At 49.4% G+C, this 15,060-nt stretch overlaps 1 protein-coding gene across 9 annotated transcripts in view; it reads left to right on the top strand.

The window, feature by feature from the left end:
• Positions 1–15,060, top strand: part of SH3KBP1 (SH3 domain containing kinase binding protein 1) — a 331,711-nt gene that overhangs the window by 281,916 nt on the left and 34,735 nt on the right. The gene's annotated exons all lie outside the window — the stretch shown is intronic.

Here is a 15,060-nt window from a genome sequence, read left to right as displayed (position 1 = left end):
ACCTCACTTTTCCATCTGTAAATTGAGGAGGATAATGGGATACACACAAAAGGATGGACCAAGATAATTTCCAAGTGTGTGGCCCCATCCTTGTATCTCAGTGTTAGTTTCATTGTCATGCTTATTTTTTTAAGGTTTTATTAAGTCATCTCTTTACCCAACATGGGACTCAAACTGACAACCCGAAGATCAAGAGTCACACGCTCCACTGATTGAGCCAGCCAAGTGGCCCTTGTTGTCATTCTTATTATTGCATGTCGAACTGGGTGTGTAAATGCACTGACACAAGAACAGCTAATTTACCTTCTTTAAATTTTTAATGTTTATTTATTTTTGAGAGAGAGAGAGAGAGGCAGAGAGGCAGAGAGAGAGACACACACAGAATTAGAAGCAGGCCCCAGGCCCTGAGCTGTCAGCACAGAGCCTGACGCGGGGCTCGAACTCACGAACTGCGAAGTCATGACCTGAGCCGAAGTCGGGTGCTTAACCGACTGAGCCACCCAGGCACCCCGCTCATTTACTTCTTAGTAAAAAATTTTTTAATTGTGGTAAATACACATAACATAAAATTTACCGTCATAGCCATTTGTGACATTAAGGACATCACATTGTTGTGCAACCACTATCATCCATTCGTAGACCTCTTTTCATCTTACCAAACTGAAACTCTGGACCCGTTAAATGCTAACTCCCTTTCCTCCTCCCCCAGCCCCTCCCGACCACCATTGTGCAGTAGACCTTTGAATACACAGGGTAGGGGCACTAACCCCCATGTAGTTGAAAAGTATAATTTTTGACTCTATAAAAACATAACCACTAGTAGCCTACTGTTGACTGGAAGCTTTACCAATAATGTAAAGAGTCGATTAACACATAGTTTATATGTTTTGTATTATAGACTTTATTGTTATAATAAAGTAAGCTAGAGAAAAGAAAACATTAAGTAAATCATAAGGAAGAGAAAATACATTCATAGTACTGGCCTGCATTCATTGGAAAAAAACCCACGTGTAAGTGGCTCCACCCAGTTTAAACCAGTGTTGTTCAAGAGTCAATTGTATTTTCTATCTCTGTGAATTTGACTCCTCTAGATGCCTCATGTAAGTGGAATCCTAGAGCATTTGTCTTTCTGTGACTGGCTTATTTCATTTAGCCTGATGGCCCCAAGGTTCATCCGTGTGGTAGCATGACTCATTTACTCTTAATATGAACAACAATATATTGCCCCAGTACAGAGGCGGGTAGCCATGTGAGTGGTTGAGAAATGTCAGAATCCCTGCCAGCCATGGTGGATGCATGTAAGTGCACCTGTGGGAGGCCGGGCTGCCCAGCTGAACACACAGCGGTCATCTCAGTGCGGGTGAGCCTCTCGGAGTGGCAGCTGCTTCCCCTGTGTTGTTCGGCAGGCATCTCCCAAGGTCCAAACAACTGCCACTATAGGGTGGCCCGTGGGAAAATCGATGAGACCAGGGCCACCATTGAGTTGGTCAGGCCTTACCTGTTGTGCCCTCTTCTCCTGACTGATAGAAGGCTGTTTGCACATGTGCACAACGGGGCCACTTGACAGCCTCAGTGACCTTAGCTTGGGCCTCTTCAGTAGCATGGTTGGCCCAGAAGCCAGCACTCCAGAAGAAAAATGTTATGTAAACCTAAGTGCTTCTGAAGAGAATACAGGCTATGCAAACAGGAAATGGAGAGCAAAGGTTGTACATCGCTTTGTGGTGGGTGAAAGGGAAAAAGAGGGCACGTTCTGCCAAACTCTCTTAGTCTGCCAGGGACTACACACATTTCCCTGAGGTCAGTAACAATTTCCATAATATTCTTGCTGTTCTCTCTCATGATCTGATCCGAAGAGAAGGACAATTCCAATGGCTTCTTTGCCTTGGAAGGTTGCCGTCACCCGTCTCGTTGTGGGATAGGTGCAGACTTTGTGAGCCATCAATTAGACCTGGTCCCGTTAGTTCCCCCGTGGACCTGAATGCAAGGGAGAAGCAAATTATAACTGCTGACCTTCTGGGCTCACAGAAGCCCCCTTCGCTTCTTGCCTCTCCCTCGCTCTTCTCTGCCTCCAGCTCGCGCGTCTTCTGCTTGTCCATTAGAAGTACGGATCGCCAGGGAAGATGCGTGAGGAGGGCTCCGTACAGAAGCCAGTGGGAAATGTAACTGTTCACATCTGCGACCTCCCACTCACCCTGTGGTGGCCCAGCCCCCAGGGCACTGGGTCTGCAGAAAGAGGACAAGGGAGGAGAGCCCCTGGCTTCCTGCCTGACAGTCCTAGGAAATGGCAGATCGAGGCAAGGCCGGGAACGTTTGGGGAGCCAGTACCTGCTTTGGCCTCTTGCTCAGCCAGTTGAAGGGAGGACAGTGCCTGCCCTAACTTGGTGATTCTCAAATTTGAGCATGGGTCACAGTCACCTGGAGACCTTGTTCCAACAGATCACTGGGCCCCACCCCCACGGTCGCTGACTTGGTAGGTCTGGGGTGGGCCTGGGAATTTACATTTTCAACAAGCTCCCAGGTCGTAATCTGAAAGCTTCTGGCCCACATTCATTCACCCTGTGAGAATCCCTCGTCTAGATTCTCCCACGTTTTTGACAGTTCCCTACCCTTTCCTGGCTACCTCTCATGCACCTGTTAACGCTCCCCGAATTCAGAGCCCAGTTAGCACACCCAGCTTCTGGAAGCCTTCCCTTATTTCTTGTGATTGCTCTGTCTCCCAAATGCCTGACACCCCATGTTTCGCCTAGTGTGGGGCCCCATGCTGTGCACTTGGGATGCTCACACCCGCGGACTCCTTTACCAGATTTAAAGCAGATCAAGAGTGTGTTTTGTCATCTCCACATGCTTTACAGGGTTGAGCATATGGTAGTGGCTCATTTAACACACTTGTTGAATGCCACGGTTCCCACAAAGGGAGGGATGTGCCAGTGCTTACATTTTGTTCACTTTTGCCTCTCCCGTCATCCTTCCCAGGCCCTGTACAAGCTCTGTGGTGTGTGTGGCTCATGTTCTGAGTCACCCAGTGTGCCATGGATTTCAGCTTTAAGCAATTTAAGAAGATCAAAGAAAGGCTTATTGTCTCTCAATCCTCGTGCACTTCATATTTTTTGCTAAGCAGGTACATTGGACAACCGACCCGTATATTGGTTTATGAACTTGTTTTGTTCTGCCCAATTAGTTGAGGTAGGAATGTCAACACTGTTCACACTGTTTTGTGTCAGTGATCCTCTGGAGAAAAGGCACTGTCTGCTGTGTAAACCCAAATCCTCTCTAGGATTTCCCTGACTACATGGATGGACAGAAAGGTGAACACACGGACACACAGTCATCATTTGCCATCCTCATAGGGAGCTAGGCATTGCCCCTCTCGCTGGAGTGTCTGGGCTCACACTTGCTCTCACCAGCCAGAAAGCTTGCTGCCAAATGTGGCTTCCAGAAGAGATTGGTTTCTTTCCATTTAAACACGAAGTAGTATCTTTCAGGATAAAAGAATACATAAGTTTAGGAAGAGGGGAGTCGTTTTTAGATACATTCGCGTAACAGCAATGTATTGAGGGGCCCCTGCGTGCAAGGCGCTGTTCGGGATCTCAGTGTTGCTGGGGCTCAGCTATAGATCAGTTTCCGGGAATCACATCTAGGAGAACTAGAATGACACCCGGGCACAGTTTTGTGTCCAGTCTGAGCAAGTGGAAGCGTGCCATTAATGTACTTACCCATTGATAAGAATACTCTTCCAATTTCCGGGAAGTAAGTGAAGATGGAATTTTAACAGGGGGGAAAAAAAAAGACTTTTTCCCAAAAAATAAAATTTAGTACCAGAGTTGATTTAAAAATTGAATGATAAGAGATTCTACTAGGCCCTAAGTGCCTCCTTTGTTTGAAAGTCTATGCCTCGGGGGTGCCTTCGTTATTATTTCACAGTGTGCGAAGACAGAGTCTGCTGGTCTTACCCAGCCCACCACGTATCTAAGGTGGGGGGCGGTGGGCAACGAACATTCTGTCCGCCACATTTTCACACTTGAGAAAACGGAAGCTCAAGAGTATAGAGCCTACTCACTTGTTTTGATATTTGATCATAAAAAGATTTCAGTTGACAGAATATACCCAAACCTTTTTGTATGTGTGTGTACACATACACATGAACCTGTCACGCTGTATGTCCCGTAACATGTATTACCGATGTACCAAATGTGGGTTCAGAAACCTCTGTGAAAGGAGGTGCTGGAACTTGGGAGAAGGGTCCAAAAGAAAATACAGGACAAATCCAAGGAAATGCTGGAGAAAAGCAGGTTGCTCTGAACTCAAGTGATTATTCTGTGCAGCAGAGGCAGCACGCCAGAAACCTGAGGGGCAGGGCAGGTGTGTGCCTTCAAAAGTAAATAAACCCAACAGGGAAAGAGGTAGAAGCAGGCTAGAACAGGTTTGTTAATCCTTGCAAACATAGATACCCTAATTTGTGGTATTTTTTCATTTTCTTCCCAAAGAGCGGGGAAGCTGGAGCAGGACCTTTGTTCTGAGTTGCAGGGGAATCCTGCCCGTTGTCTGCTACAGCACATCCAGCACAGAGCAGCGCGTGCTCTCCATGTAGACGGGGCAGGTGACTGGCAGGGCGGGGACAGCGAGGCCGGTGTTGGTGTTCCAGGGGCCGTGAGTGATAGACAGGGGGCCCGGGGCGGAGAGGAAGGAAGTGAAGCTGAAAGGCATAAGGAGGAGGTGAGGTGAGCAAGCATAGAGAAGAACCGATGGCCAGCAGAATGGCAGATGCTGGTCAGAGAGGGGAGGCGTGTGCTCATCACTTCACAGGTGGAGTAGGTCTGAAGATGAACTTATCCACAGAGAGAGGGGCCGTGAATCTGGGTGACTGAAGATGAATGAAGGTCATAAGAACTGAAGGGACCGGGGGAAGGAGGGGCTGGCATTGGGGATGGATTGCCCACGTGGTTGTCATAGGCTCAGGAAGATGGCAAGAGCCAAAGTGAGGGGAGGCTGATGTTCTAGAAGCCAGTGCCCTCCCCCATGGATGTTAGTGTGTTCTGGCAGTTGAAGACATTCAGTGATAAGAAAGATTCCACGGTCAGGCTGGTAGCAAGCCATTCAGAGAGGAGACCTCAGATGTGGGGGAGTTGGTACCGTGGCTCACGCATCCCGCAGGGCACACCTGACTTCAGATGTGGAAGCCTGTGTCGGAGGAGGGATCTCAGTGAGAAGGTGGGCATCTGGGTCTTGGACACCAGGCTGTGGGCAGGAGACCCGGTGACTTCCCAGACCTGTGCCGCCCAGAGATGGCTGTTGCTTTAAATGTAAACCCATGAGGTACTTTTCCTGTGAAAGGCTGGAGGCCCTACTATGAAGATGAAACACCGGTTCCAGTGGGGACGGCAGTGGAATTGCAAGGTTTCTACTTGTAATGAAGATGGGGCCTGGATTTCACAGGAACACTGGGAGATAAGACGCCGTCGAGCTCTGAGACATTTGAGCTTGAGGCAAAGATTAAGTAAACATTTATATGCCAAACATCAACTCAGTGCTTAGGGAAGGGCAGATGTCTCTCTTGAGACCAATTTACCCACATGGAAGTTCCTTTTTCTTTAGATTTACACAGGCAGCCCGGCTGCTCAAGCCCCTGGGGTTACAGATGAACAGGAAATCAGCTTCCAGGTCCTGATCACTCTGTGAGGGGTCTGGCCCCCATGCCTACCACAAGGAAGCATTTAAAAAGACCTCTTTGCTCTTACAAGGTATAAACCAATCAGTCAATTAATCAAACAAGAGGAAGAGAAAGATCACTGGTGCGTGCAAATGCTCCCCGAGCAGGCACGTAAATTGTGCACTTGGGTGTTTAGGCCCTCATTTGGACTTTGGATTACTCGAGTGTTTGAGAGGTCTTTTCAAAGAGTCCTAGTGGTGCATCATGTAGTGTTGGAGCGTTTCCCTTCTTTTCCCCAAATCAGGAACCAGCCATGTCTTTGGAGAATCCGGGAGAGAGATCTTGGCTAGACGTTACAGAGGTGGGTGTCACTGGCTCATGGATGGTAATTCCAAGCATGGAATGGCTATGATCCCTCCGGGAGATTAGAGTAGAGAAGAGGAGAGAGTGGAGCCAGCAGTGGGGGAAATTGTTATTTATAGGGTAGAGGAAGGACTAGGTGCCATCAGAAAGGGTGGATGGGGTGTGATGTCAAGGAAGCCAGAAGAAAGGAATGTGGAACAACTACAGATCGGTGGGAAACTGATTACCACATACATTGCCGCTCCCCGGAGTTTCTAACTCACTGGATCTGTGGGAAGGCCTGAGAACTTGCATTTCGAGCAAGCTCCCAGTGCTGCTCCTGCCGCCGCTGGTTTGCTGAACATGCTCCGAGAACCCCACCACAGTGTGCACCAGGGAGGCTGAAGGGCATCCACAGGCTTTGGTCACTTGTATTGGCTCTTGGTGATCCCAGTCCAGGAGTTCTGTGCAATGGTTGGTGGCTAGAGACAGGCTTGGCATGAATTGGAGAGAATGGGCAGGTGGCCAAGCTTGTGTAGGCTTGTCTTGTGAGAAACTTGGAAAAAAGATGGAAAATGGGGGCTTACAGATGGGTACAGTGATGAGAGAGGAGCGTGTGTGTGTGTGTGTGTGTGTGTGTGTGCACGCACATGCACGCGCGCTTCTGTTTGGCCCCGGCCCTGTTGTGGGTAGTAAACTGTGGTAACCAGGCCAGACATGATGGTTCCTGCCCACCTATTGCTTTGAAGCCAGGTACACCAGGGCCAAAACCCCAGCTCTCTCCTTCCTCAGCCGGTGACCTTGGGCAAGGTGTGCACCTCCCCAAGTCTCTGCTTCTGCCTCTGCAGAATGGTAGATTGAGGCCTGCCTTGCTCGGGTGTGCTGATTGAAGCCAGCTGCTGCACCTCAAGCCCCTGACCCTCTGCCTGGCACCTGAGAGGCACTCAGCAAATCCACACATGCTTCTTTTCCTGCCATGCGGTTGCTCAGTGGTGACCTCGCTGGGAGAGGGGTTTCCACATGGCAAGAAGCATGCCATGCACTGTAGCCCTGAGGGAGTGGGGAAACATGGACACTCTGAGACAGCACGTCAGGAGACCTTTAGGGGGTGGAAGCTTGAAGCACCTCCCTCAGAAGCAGCTAGAGATTCAGAGGAAGTCAGGGCTCACGGAAGGCCGTGACCGAGGGAGGGAAGTTCATTTCTGGAGCATAGCGACCCCACAGGGCACAGGGGAAAATACCTTGTCACCTTGCAGGGATGTCTGCATTGTTTGCTGACCTCATTTCATTTGTGTAAATACCCTTCTCTCTTCTTCCAGCCGCCCCTAGAATGAATTTTATTTCCTGCAGCGAGAACCAACAGTAGTGACAGGGTTTAGCCCCAGCCCAGACTGAGGCACACCGATTATCCTGCCAGGGATGGTCCGAACCATGCAAGGGACCAGTGGGGGACTAAACACCTCACACGTGCACAGTGCTAGTTGGGTCATACAACGCTTTTTCCACGGACTCTTTCTTTGAACATTTTCTCAAATGGCACCTCACAAACTTTTCTCAGAGTTGCATGATGATGACTGCCCCCTCTTCTTGGCATCTTTAAAGCCCCTTGCCCCTCTGAGATGCCCAACTGTGGGTTTGCAGATGAGGGGTGTGATGTCAACCTCCTTTTGTCTTAGGGGGTTGTGGGTTTGTGCCCTGGATGGACTTTGGAGAGAGGCCTCTTCCCACACACGCTCGCAGAGTCTGCACAAAGAACAGAAATTTGGAGGGGAATTGAGTGGGCAGTGTCCCATCACCTTCCACCGTGTCTTCACCAGCTATAAATAGCCAAGCTTGTTTGTGCTCGTCCAAACAAGGACGCGGTACAAGGGACAGCTGCCAGGAAAACTGCTCTGGTTCCAGCTTCTTTGTCCCCTGGCCTCGTTTGGCCACAGTTAAGTGGGAAGTTCTCGGTCAAAAGTACCTGCGATCCCTGGGACATTTCTGGCCACCAGGTGGGTATGTAGAGACTCCACAGATACCAGCAGCACCTTTGGACCCTTATTTCTCAGGAAAAGGAAGGAGACTTCTCCTGCCCTCCTGCTGGCAAGCAAAGGAACCTGGACTCACCGCTGTTACAATTTTGTCCTTTACTGACGGAAGGATTTTACCTCCCTGGGCGGTGACATCCCAGGGCAGAGCTCTTCTGAAGGACCGGCTTCCCACCTGCTGCCTTCACAGACGGGTGGAGTCTTCTTATAGTTGCTTATTTGAGAGAGGAAAAATTCTCTAGAAGCATAAAGCATGTGAATGTGGGTACTCATTTTGATTATCGTCATCCCAGGTGTGGTGGGCCAAGATAGGGTGGACTGGGCATCAGGAAGCTTCCATCTGGTTTCACTTCTGCCACTAATTAGCCGCATGGCCTTGGGCACCTTAAGTCCCATCCTTGGAGCAAAGACCCTTGACCAGTTTCAGTGGTCCGAGCCTGAGCGTGCGATGTTACGAGCAGGCAGGCAGGCAGGAAAGCAGGCAGGGAGCATTCACTTCCTTCGGCCTCGCTTTCTTGCTGCACACTGGGACCAGGACAAGGCAGGTATACAATCAGATGGGGTAGTTTTACATTAGAAAGGGCAATAAAACATAGCAGAGTGGGAACAAGAAGGAAGAGAGGGTAACTCACGTCATTTCTCTAGGATCTTCACGTTGACATCTGCCGTCGTCCATATGTGTTGACACCTCCGGAGTGGGATGAAAGCTGGAAAAAAATAGAGGATTTGCAGGGTTGCGCCTTGGTTTCCTGAGCATGAGCACGGGAAACCATTCCTATTTCTTTTCCTTTCCTTTCCTTTCCTTCTCAGCTTTTTTTCTTCCCCCCACCCCGTAACAAATTTTAGGTAAAGCCCAAACATTTACATTATGGGAATAGAGGCCTCTGAGAGTGGGCAGGAGGTCTGCCAAAAAAGAGTCCTCACCTGGACTTGGGATCTTTTGTTCAGTAGGAATCTATGGAATCACTCTTTTCCCCTTCGTCCCCCCTCACCTCCAAAAGGGTTGTGGTTCTTTTGGGTGGCGTTTGATTGCTGCTGTTCATTTCTGTATTTACTGGTTTGCTCGCCTCGGCTTCCTCTGCACCTCAACACCTTTTCCAGGCCACATGTCTTGGCTTAACTGTCCCACCTTGGGCTGAATTGGGCCATGCCACTGGCCGAGCTCCTGTTCTCAAGGGATGCACGTGGCGCATCTTCCACTTTTCCGACTGTACGCGCCCCTTCTCTTGTCTTGGGTCTGAGTGGGAAGAGCAGGCACCTGGGCTGGTTGGTATGTGATTGTTGTTTATTAGTAGTACTTTTTTAACTTGGGAGCAAAGGCGATTTACTCGGCTCTGGCGGTGAGCAGTGGTGACGCAGGCCGCCCGGCATCCTCAGTGACTCACTGTCCCCGTGACCAGGAGGCGGCGTGAAGCAGCTTTGAGAAGTGGTCGAGAGCTTGGGCTCTGGAGTCAAAGTTACTGGGTTCAAATCCAGACCCTGGTATCCTACTGCTTTTATGACCTGTTGTTAGCAAGTGACTTAATGTCACTGAGCCTCAGTTTCCTGATCTATATGATGAAAATAAAGGGCATCACAGGTGGGGTTCTCCAGGAAGTAGGCCCTGAGGCAGCGCTTAGTATGCGAGCTATGTTTTTGAGGTCAGTGCCCATGGAAGGGGGAAAGAAGCAGCGTTGGGCAGAGGGAGAAGTTGAGTTGTGATACTGGCTCGCAAAAGCCTCGCCCGACTCTACGGGGAGGGGCTGAGGTGGCTCCTCAGAGTTGTCTGTGTTGGGCTGAACTGGGCAAGGTTTTTATACTGTAGAGCGTGGGCCGCCCTGAAAAGGATGTGCCTTGGCCAAGGAGGCGCTCAGCAACTGAGGTGGTCCCCGGAGGGGCCAACGGCGCCCCCAGCGGCAGGGGCATCCAGCCCTTCACCAGAGGGGGCTCCCTGTCCACCATGCCGAGCAGATCTTTCCAGGAGTGGTTGTGACAATTGAATATGGACGGAAGGAGCTGACCCTAGTGCCTGGCTTGTGACAGGCCGTCAGTATGCCACAGCTGCTGCTGCTGCCTCTGTGGGATGGTGGGTTCCACTTAGGCCTGCGGGTGTCCTTGAGCTAGTCAACCCATTGTCTGCAATTTAGGCTCCCTGTCCAGGAAAGCAAGGAGACTTCCCTGCCAGTTACCTATCCAGGTCTCGTGTTTCAAGTGTCCCTAACCAAAATTGCTCAGAAAAATACAAGACAGTAGCATCATTTGGATTTAAAAATCAGAAATGAGTAAGGGCAGCCTTGCTCTGGTATCTTTGGACATAGGGTGATATTCTTGCTTTCTTTTATTTTCTCCTTTTATTCAGCAGCTGTGGGCATAGAAGCTCACCATACATAAATCCTCTCAGGAGCTAGTAAATTCCAAAAGGATTGGATGTTTCTTTTTTTGTTGCATTTCATTGCATCCTTTTTGCCAAAATGGTACCCATGTGTTGGGCGGACTGGAGAACAGAGACCATCAAGGGCTGCGGCCTCATTGGGCATCAGCCACTCCAAACATGTGCTTTGGAGAATTTCAGAAATCCTGGTATTTTTCAGAACTGAAATTCATTAGCATTGTTGTAAGAGTCTATAAATACAGTGAAAAGCATTTACAAATAGACATTGTAAAATGCTTCCACACCCACAGTCTGAACACTGTCAAAACACCAGCTGCAGCTTCCCTACTTGGAAGGAGCAGAACCTTTTTTAAACGACACCTACTGTGTTTTCAAAATAGGCTTGCTTCTGGCCCTGTATAGAAGATAATTTCAGCCGAAAGCCTGTGTCTGGCTCTTGGCATGCACGACCGGGGCTCAGAGAGATGAGGGGATCCTAAGCTTCCTGTCCAAATACAGCTGGCGCATTAACATCTGGGGACAGGTCGCTCACGGCTGGTGGCTCCTCTTTCTTCAGGTGGTGTGTCATGCCTTGGACCTCTCAGTCTCGGATTTGTGACGTCACAGGCCCCCACCTGGTTCCCGGATGAGTTCCAGGTGTGGTCACAGGTGATCACAGGGGCACCTGTGGTCAGGGAGGTCCTTAAAGGAGAGTTTGCAGGCAAGGGTCAGGCAACGTCACCTTTTACCTTGACATTACTGTTGGGGAGAAAGGAGAGAGAACATAAGCTGCCTGACTTGTAGGAGTCTCTGATATTAAAAGTGAACTTTAAAAACACATAAACCTTAAAAGGGAAAATTGACCTATAGGCTTACCCCAGTGACTGCTGTTAACAGCGACTGCTGTTTCTCTCCCATCTTTTTCCCTATGTATGATTTGGTGTGTTTTTCATCGGTTTTACATAGTTAGGATCATGCTGAATGTCATACAGCGTTGGGGGAAAAATTGCATCTATTGTGCAAATACATAATGCATTCCCATTTCAGAACAAAGGCAGATGTTCATTAATTCCACAAGTGTTTTTGAGCCCCTGCCGTATACCAGGTGCTGAGCTGGGTGCTAGAAATCACCCATCACACTACCCAGGAATAATCACTGCAAATAATCTTCCAATCTTAAAAGGAATAATCCCTCTTCCTGATACATAAGAAGGGTATGCGTGTGTGTGTGTGTGCATGGAGGGGTAGGTCATTTGTAACTGGCTTCTGTCCTTTGCCATCATAGCATCAGTATTTGTCCTTCTTGTCATAAAGGTTTATAAATGTAATTTTCATGGCCATCAAATAGAGGTTACTCACCTGTTCCTCTCTTGATGAAAGCGCCAGGTTGCAGTTTTTCTTTGTTACAAATAACACTGCAGTAAACATATTGATCTGCAAAACCCACTTGGGTGTTTCACACTATTTCTTTAGCATAGCCTCCCAGAACTGGCCCGAAGCAGATGATCATTTTAAATGCTATTGATATATACCCTATTCTTAGAAATTACTCCTTTTTACCCTGAATCATTTCCGAAAGGCTTTGTGGTAACTGTCCAAAATACATATACAAGAATAAAATAGTTGAGAGTGACAGTAAGGGGGAAAATAAAGGTAGAAAAGTAATAGAGCCCCAGATAAGACGAGCACAGTAATGAGCAGTAGGGTTCTCTACAGTCCTCAACATAGGCTCACATTCGACTGGAAGCTTCGAGCTGTCAAAGAGGGAAGTGGCTGCTTCAAGATTCATAGTTCCCAAAATGTACGAATAAACCACATGTTCAGAAGCAGCTGAGCTGAGCTGAGCTGCTCAGAGGTACAGATCATTAACTGCTGCATAAAGTTCCTTCTACCACCAACACCGCCTCGAATTCTCTCCCCAGCCACCTGCCAGGGGTGTGTCACCTCAAACCATCTTTTCCCTTAATGCAAAAAAAAAAAAAAAAAAAAAAAAAAGTCCCAGTGGAATTAACTGGACTTTTGTTGCCTGTGTGACCTTTCTCCCTGGACAGAACATGTGTTCTCATAGGTTTAGGTCCTCGGCGTGTTCCCAAAAGGACAGGAGTGTCTGGCTCTGAGTACAGTTTGAGTTGTGCTAGTTTGTAGAGTGACAGCACCAAACCATTCTGGCTCCATAGCTATGAAGCAGTGAGATTAGGAGCCCTTAAGAACTTTAACAAATGAAAATGCTTTCCCGCTAGGGCTCCTGGGTGGCTCAGTCGGCTAAGCGTCTGACTCTTGATATCCGCTCAAGTTGTGATCCCCATGCTGAGTGGAGCCTGCCTGGGATTCTCTCTCTCCCTCCTCGAGTGCATGTACTCTCTCTCTCTCAAAATAAATAAATGAACTTTAAAGAAAAGAAGAAAATGCTTTCCTATTAATAATGCTGCATCTCTAGAACATTACATTCCAATTAGAAGCCACTGGGGCCCTGCCAATAAAATGTTTTGCAATAAATTTCCTCGGGGCACCTGGGTGGCTTAGTTGGTTAAAGCATCTGAGTCTTGATTTTAGCTCAGGTTGGTCTTCATTTGGGCGCAGGTTGGTGGTGAGATCCAGCCTACGTTGGGCTCCGTGCTGGGCGTAGAACCTGTTTAAGATTCTCTCTCTATTCCTCTCCCTCTGCCCCTCCCTGCTGCTCAAGGGCTCTCTGTCTCTCTCTCAAAAAAAACAAGGAAAATTCCCTCAATCTCAGCACTCCTGTTGGCTTGGGGCCTGTCAGAGAGAATGTGCCCTGTGGGGCCTGAGCTTTGGTGGCGGGGGTGGGGGGGGTGGGATGGAGAGGAGGTCTGCTATGGATACCTGCCCTTGGGGCCCCCACAGTCCTAGGAGGTGGGGCTGAGGTGGGCAATGAAGGCTGTGCTGTGCAGCTCAAGCTGCTTCCTCCTTCCAAGTACAGTAGTCCATGCTCTCCTTGAACTTTTACTTCGGCCGAGCCCTGAGAAGCCCAGAAAGTCTCAAAATGCACACACACGGTTTTAGAGCTGTGTTTTCTCTTGGGGGAGGCCAGGCCACTTGGCTCAGCCTTGTTTCCCTGGAGTTCGTACCTATGCTGGTCTGCCCTTGAGGATGCTTGAGGTTACACTTGAGGTTGTGAGTCAGTCTTGTTCGTTCGGGAACTGACGGGGGCTTACCTCCTTCTGCTGGGCCTTCTCCACCATCACGAGGATACGTGGGTCATGCTGAATGCTAGCTACTACCACAGCCCCTTCTTGAGTGAAGAAACCCAGGTATCAGCCCTGTCAAGTCCCATCCTTGCCCCCAGGTTTATAGGTCCCCTGCCTCAGCGGTCCTTCTATCCCCCATTACCTCCAGGATGAACAGAACCCTCTAGTACTCAGCCCAGCAACATGACCCTTTCCAACCTTTCTGCTCTCACTGCTTTGGGGACCTCAGGCTTTAGCCCTGGGTCCTCTGGCCACACTGGACACTCCCACCTACCCTGGGGTCCTTGCTTCATCCTGCCTCTTACTGATATGTTCTCTCTCCTTTTTCCTCCAAGGCCCAGCTGGAATGCCACCTCCTCTGTGTGCCGCTGGCCCCACCATGCCGTCCCCTGCTCTGACCCAGTCCTCTCTTCTCACAGGACTGTGGTGTGCCTGTCACTTACATAGCCTGTGCCATGTGGGCCTGTGCTCATGTGTCCGCCTCTTTCTCCCATTTGGACTGTGAGCCCCTCCAGAGTAGGAACCACCTGGCTTGGCCCTCTCAATACCCCCTGCATGATAGGTATTTGACAAGCGCTCCTTGAGTAAGTCTGTTACTCATCGTGTGGTTTGGCTTCAGGCCATGATGACTGCCAAGAGCCATGAGATGGCCCATTTCTGTTAGTTTCCCAGAACAACTGCTTGGCTTCTCCCCCTCATTTTATGGGTGAGGATCTTTCCCCGTTTCACTGCCATCACAGACTTTGGGTAATCTCATTCAGGGCTCATCCCCCTGAAAGGGTCTAGAGAACTGCCCTTTTGGAGGAAGTTGGAGGAACCTTCTGTTCATGCACGAGTAGGCTATCTCTCTCATCCTCTTACAGGCGTCTTCCTGTTCCTAAGGGCTGTTCCTAGCCCAGATACAGAAGGAAGTCACTCGTGTCCCGATGGGCACGGGGGCACCCACCCAAGAGCTGTCTAATTTTACAGGCCTGTGCCCCATTGCCAGCTTGCAGCTGCCAGATCTTTAACTCAACCCCCTGTGCCTGTCAACAGCTTGGCTGATGCCTCAGCCTCAGGCCAGAAAACCTTTTTCTCAAGGTTAAAAGTAGCCAACCTTTGACTAGCAGCATTGGCTAAATTCCTTACTCCTTAAAAGGGAAGCTCCCAGTTATCATTTGCTGGTGCTTATTTGGCCACGGGACGGGAGCAGGCCCTACGTTGTACCCTGTGTACCAGCAGGAGGGTTTGTGGCTGAAGGTATATTGCTGAACAGTCATTATTAAAATAGCCACCTCTGAAAATGTGTGCCGGAGAGGTGGGCATCTAGTTTGTCGGCCGGTTTCACCAAGGCCCATGTGTTTGGATAGCTCGTTGACTCCCACTGGCTCCCCCATAGGCGACAGAGCCACCTGCCCCGCGCACGGCATGCTCCTTAACGCATGTGCAGCAAGAAAGCTGACAAAACAACAAGGACACACACCAATGATTAAATGCCTGGACTTG

This window comes from Acinonyx jubatus, chromosome X (assembly GCF_027475565.1).
Source record: "Acinonyx jubatus isolate Ajub_Pintada_27869175 chromosome X, VMU_Ajub_asm_v1.0, whole genome shotgun sequence".
Lineage (NCBI taxonomy): Eukaryota > Metazoa > Chordata > Mammalia > Carnivora > Felidae > Acinonyx > Acinonyx jubatus.
The sequence above is the reverse complement of the archived record's forward strand: the minus strand, read 5'-3'. Positions and strand labels throughout refer to the sequence as shown.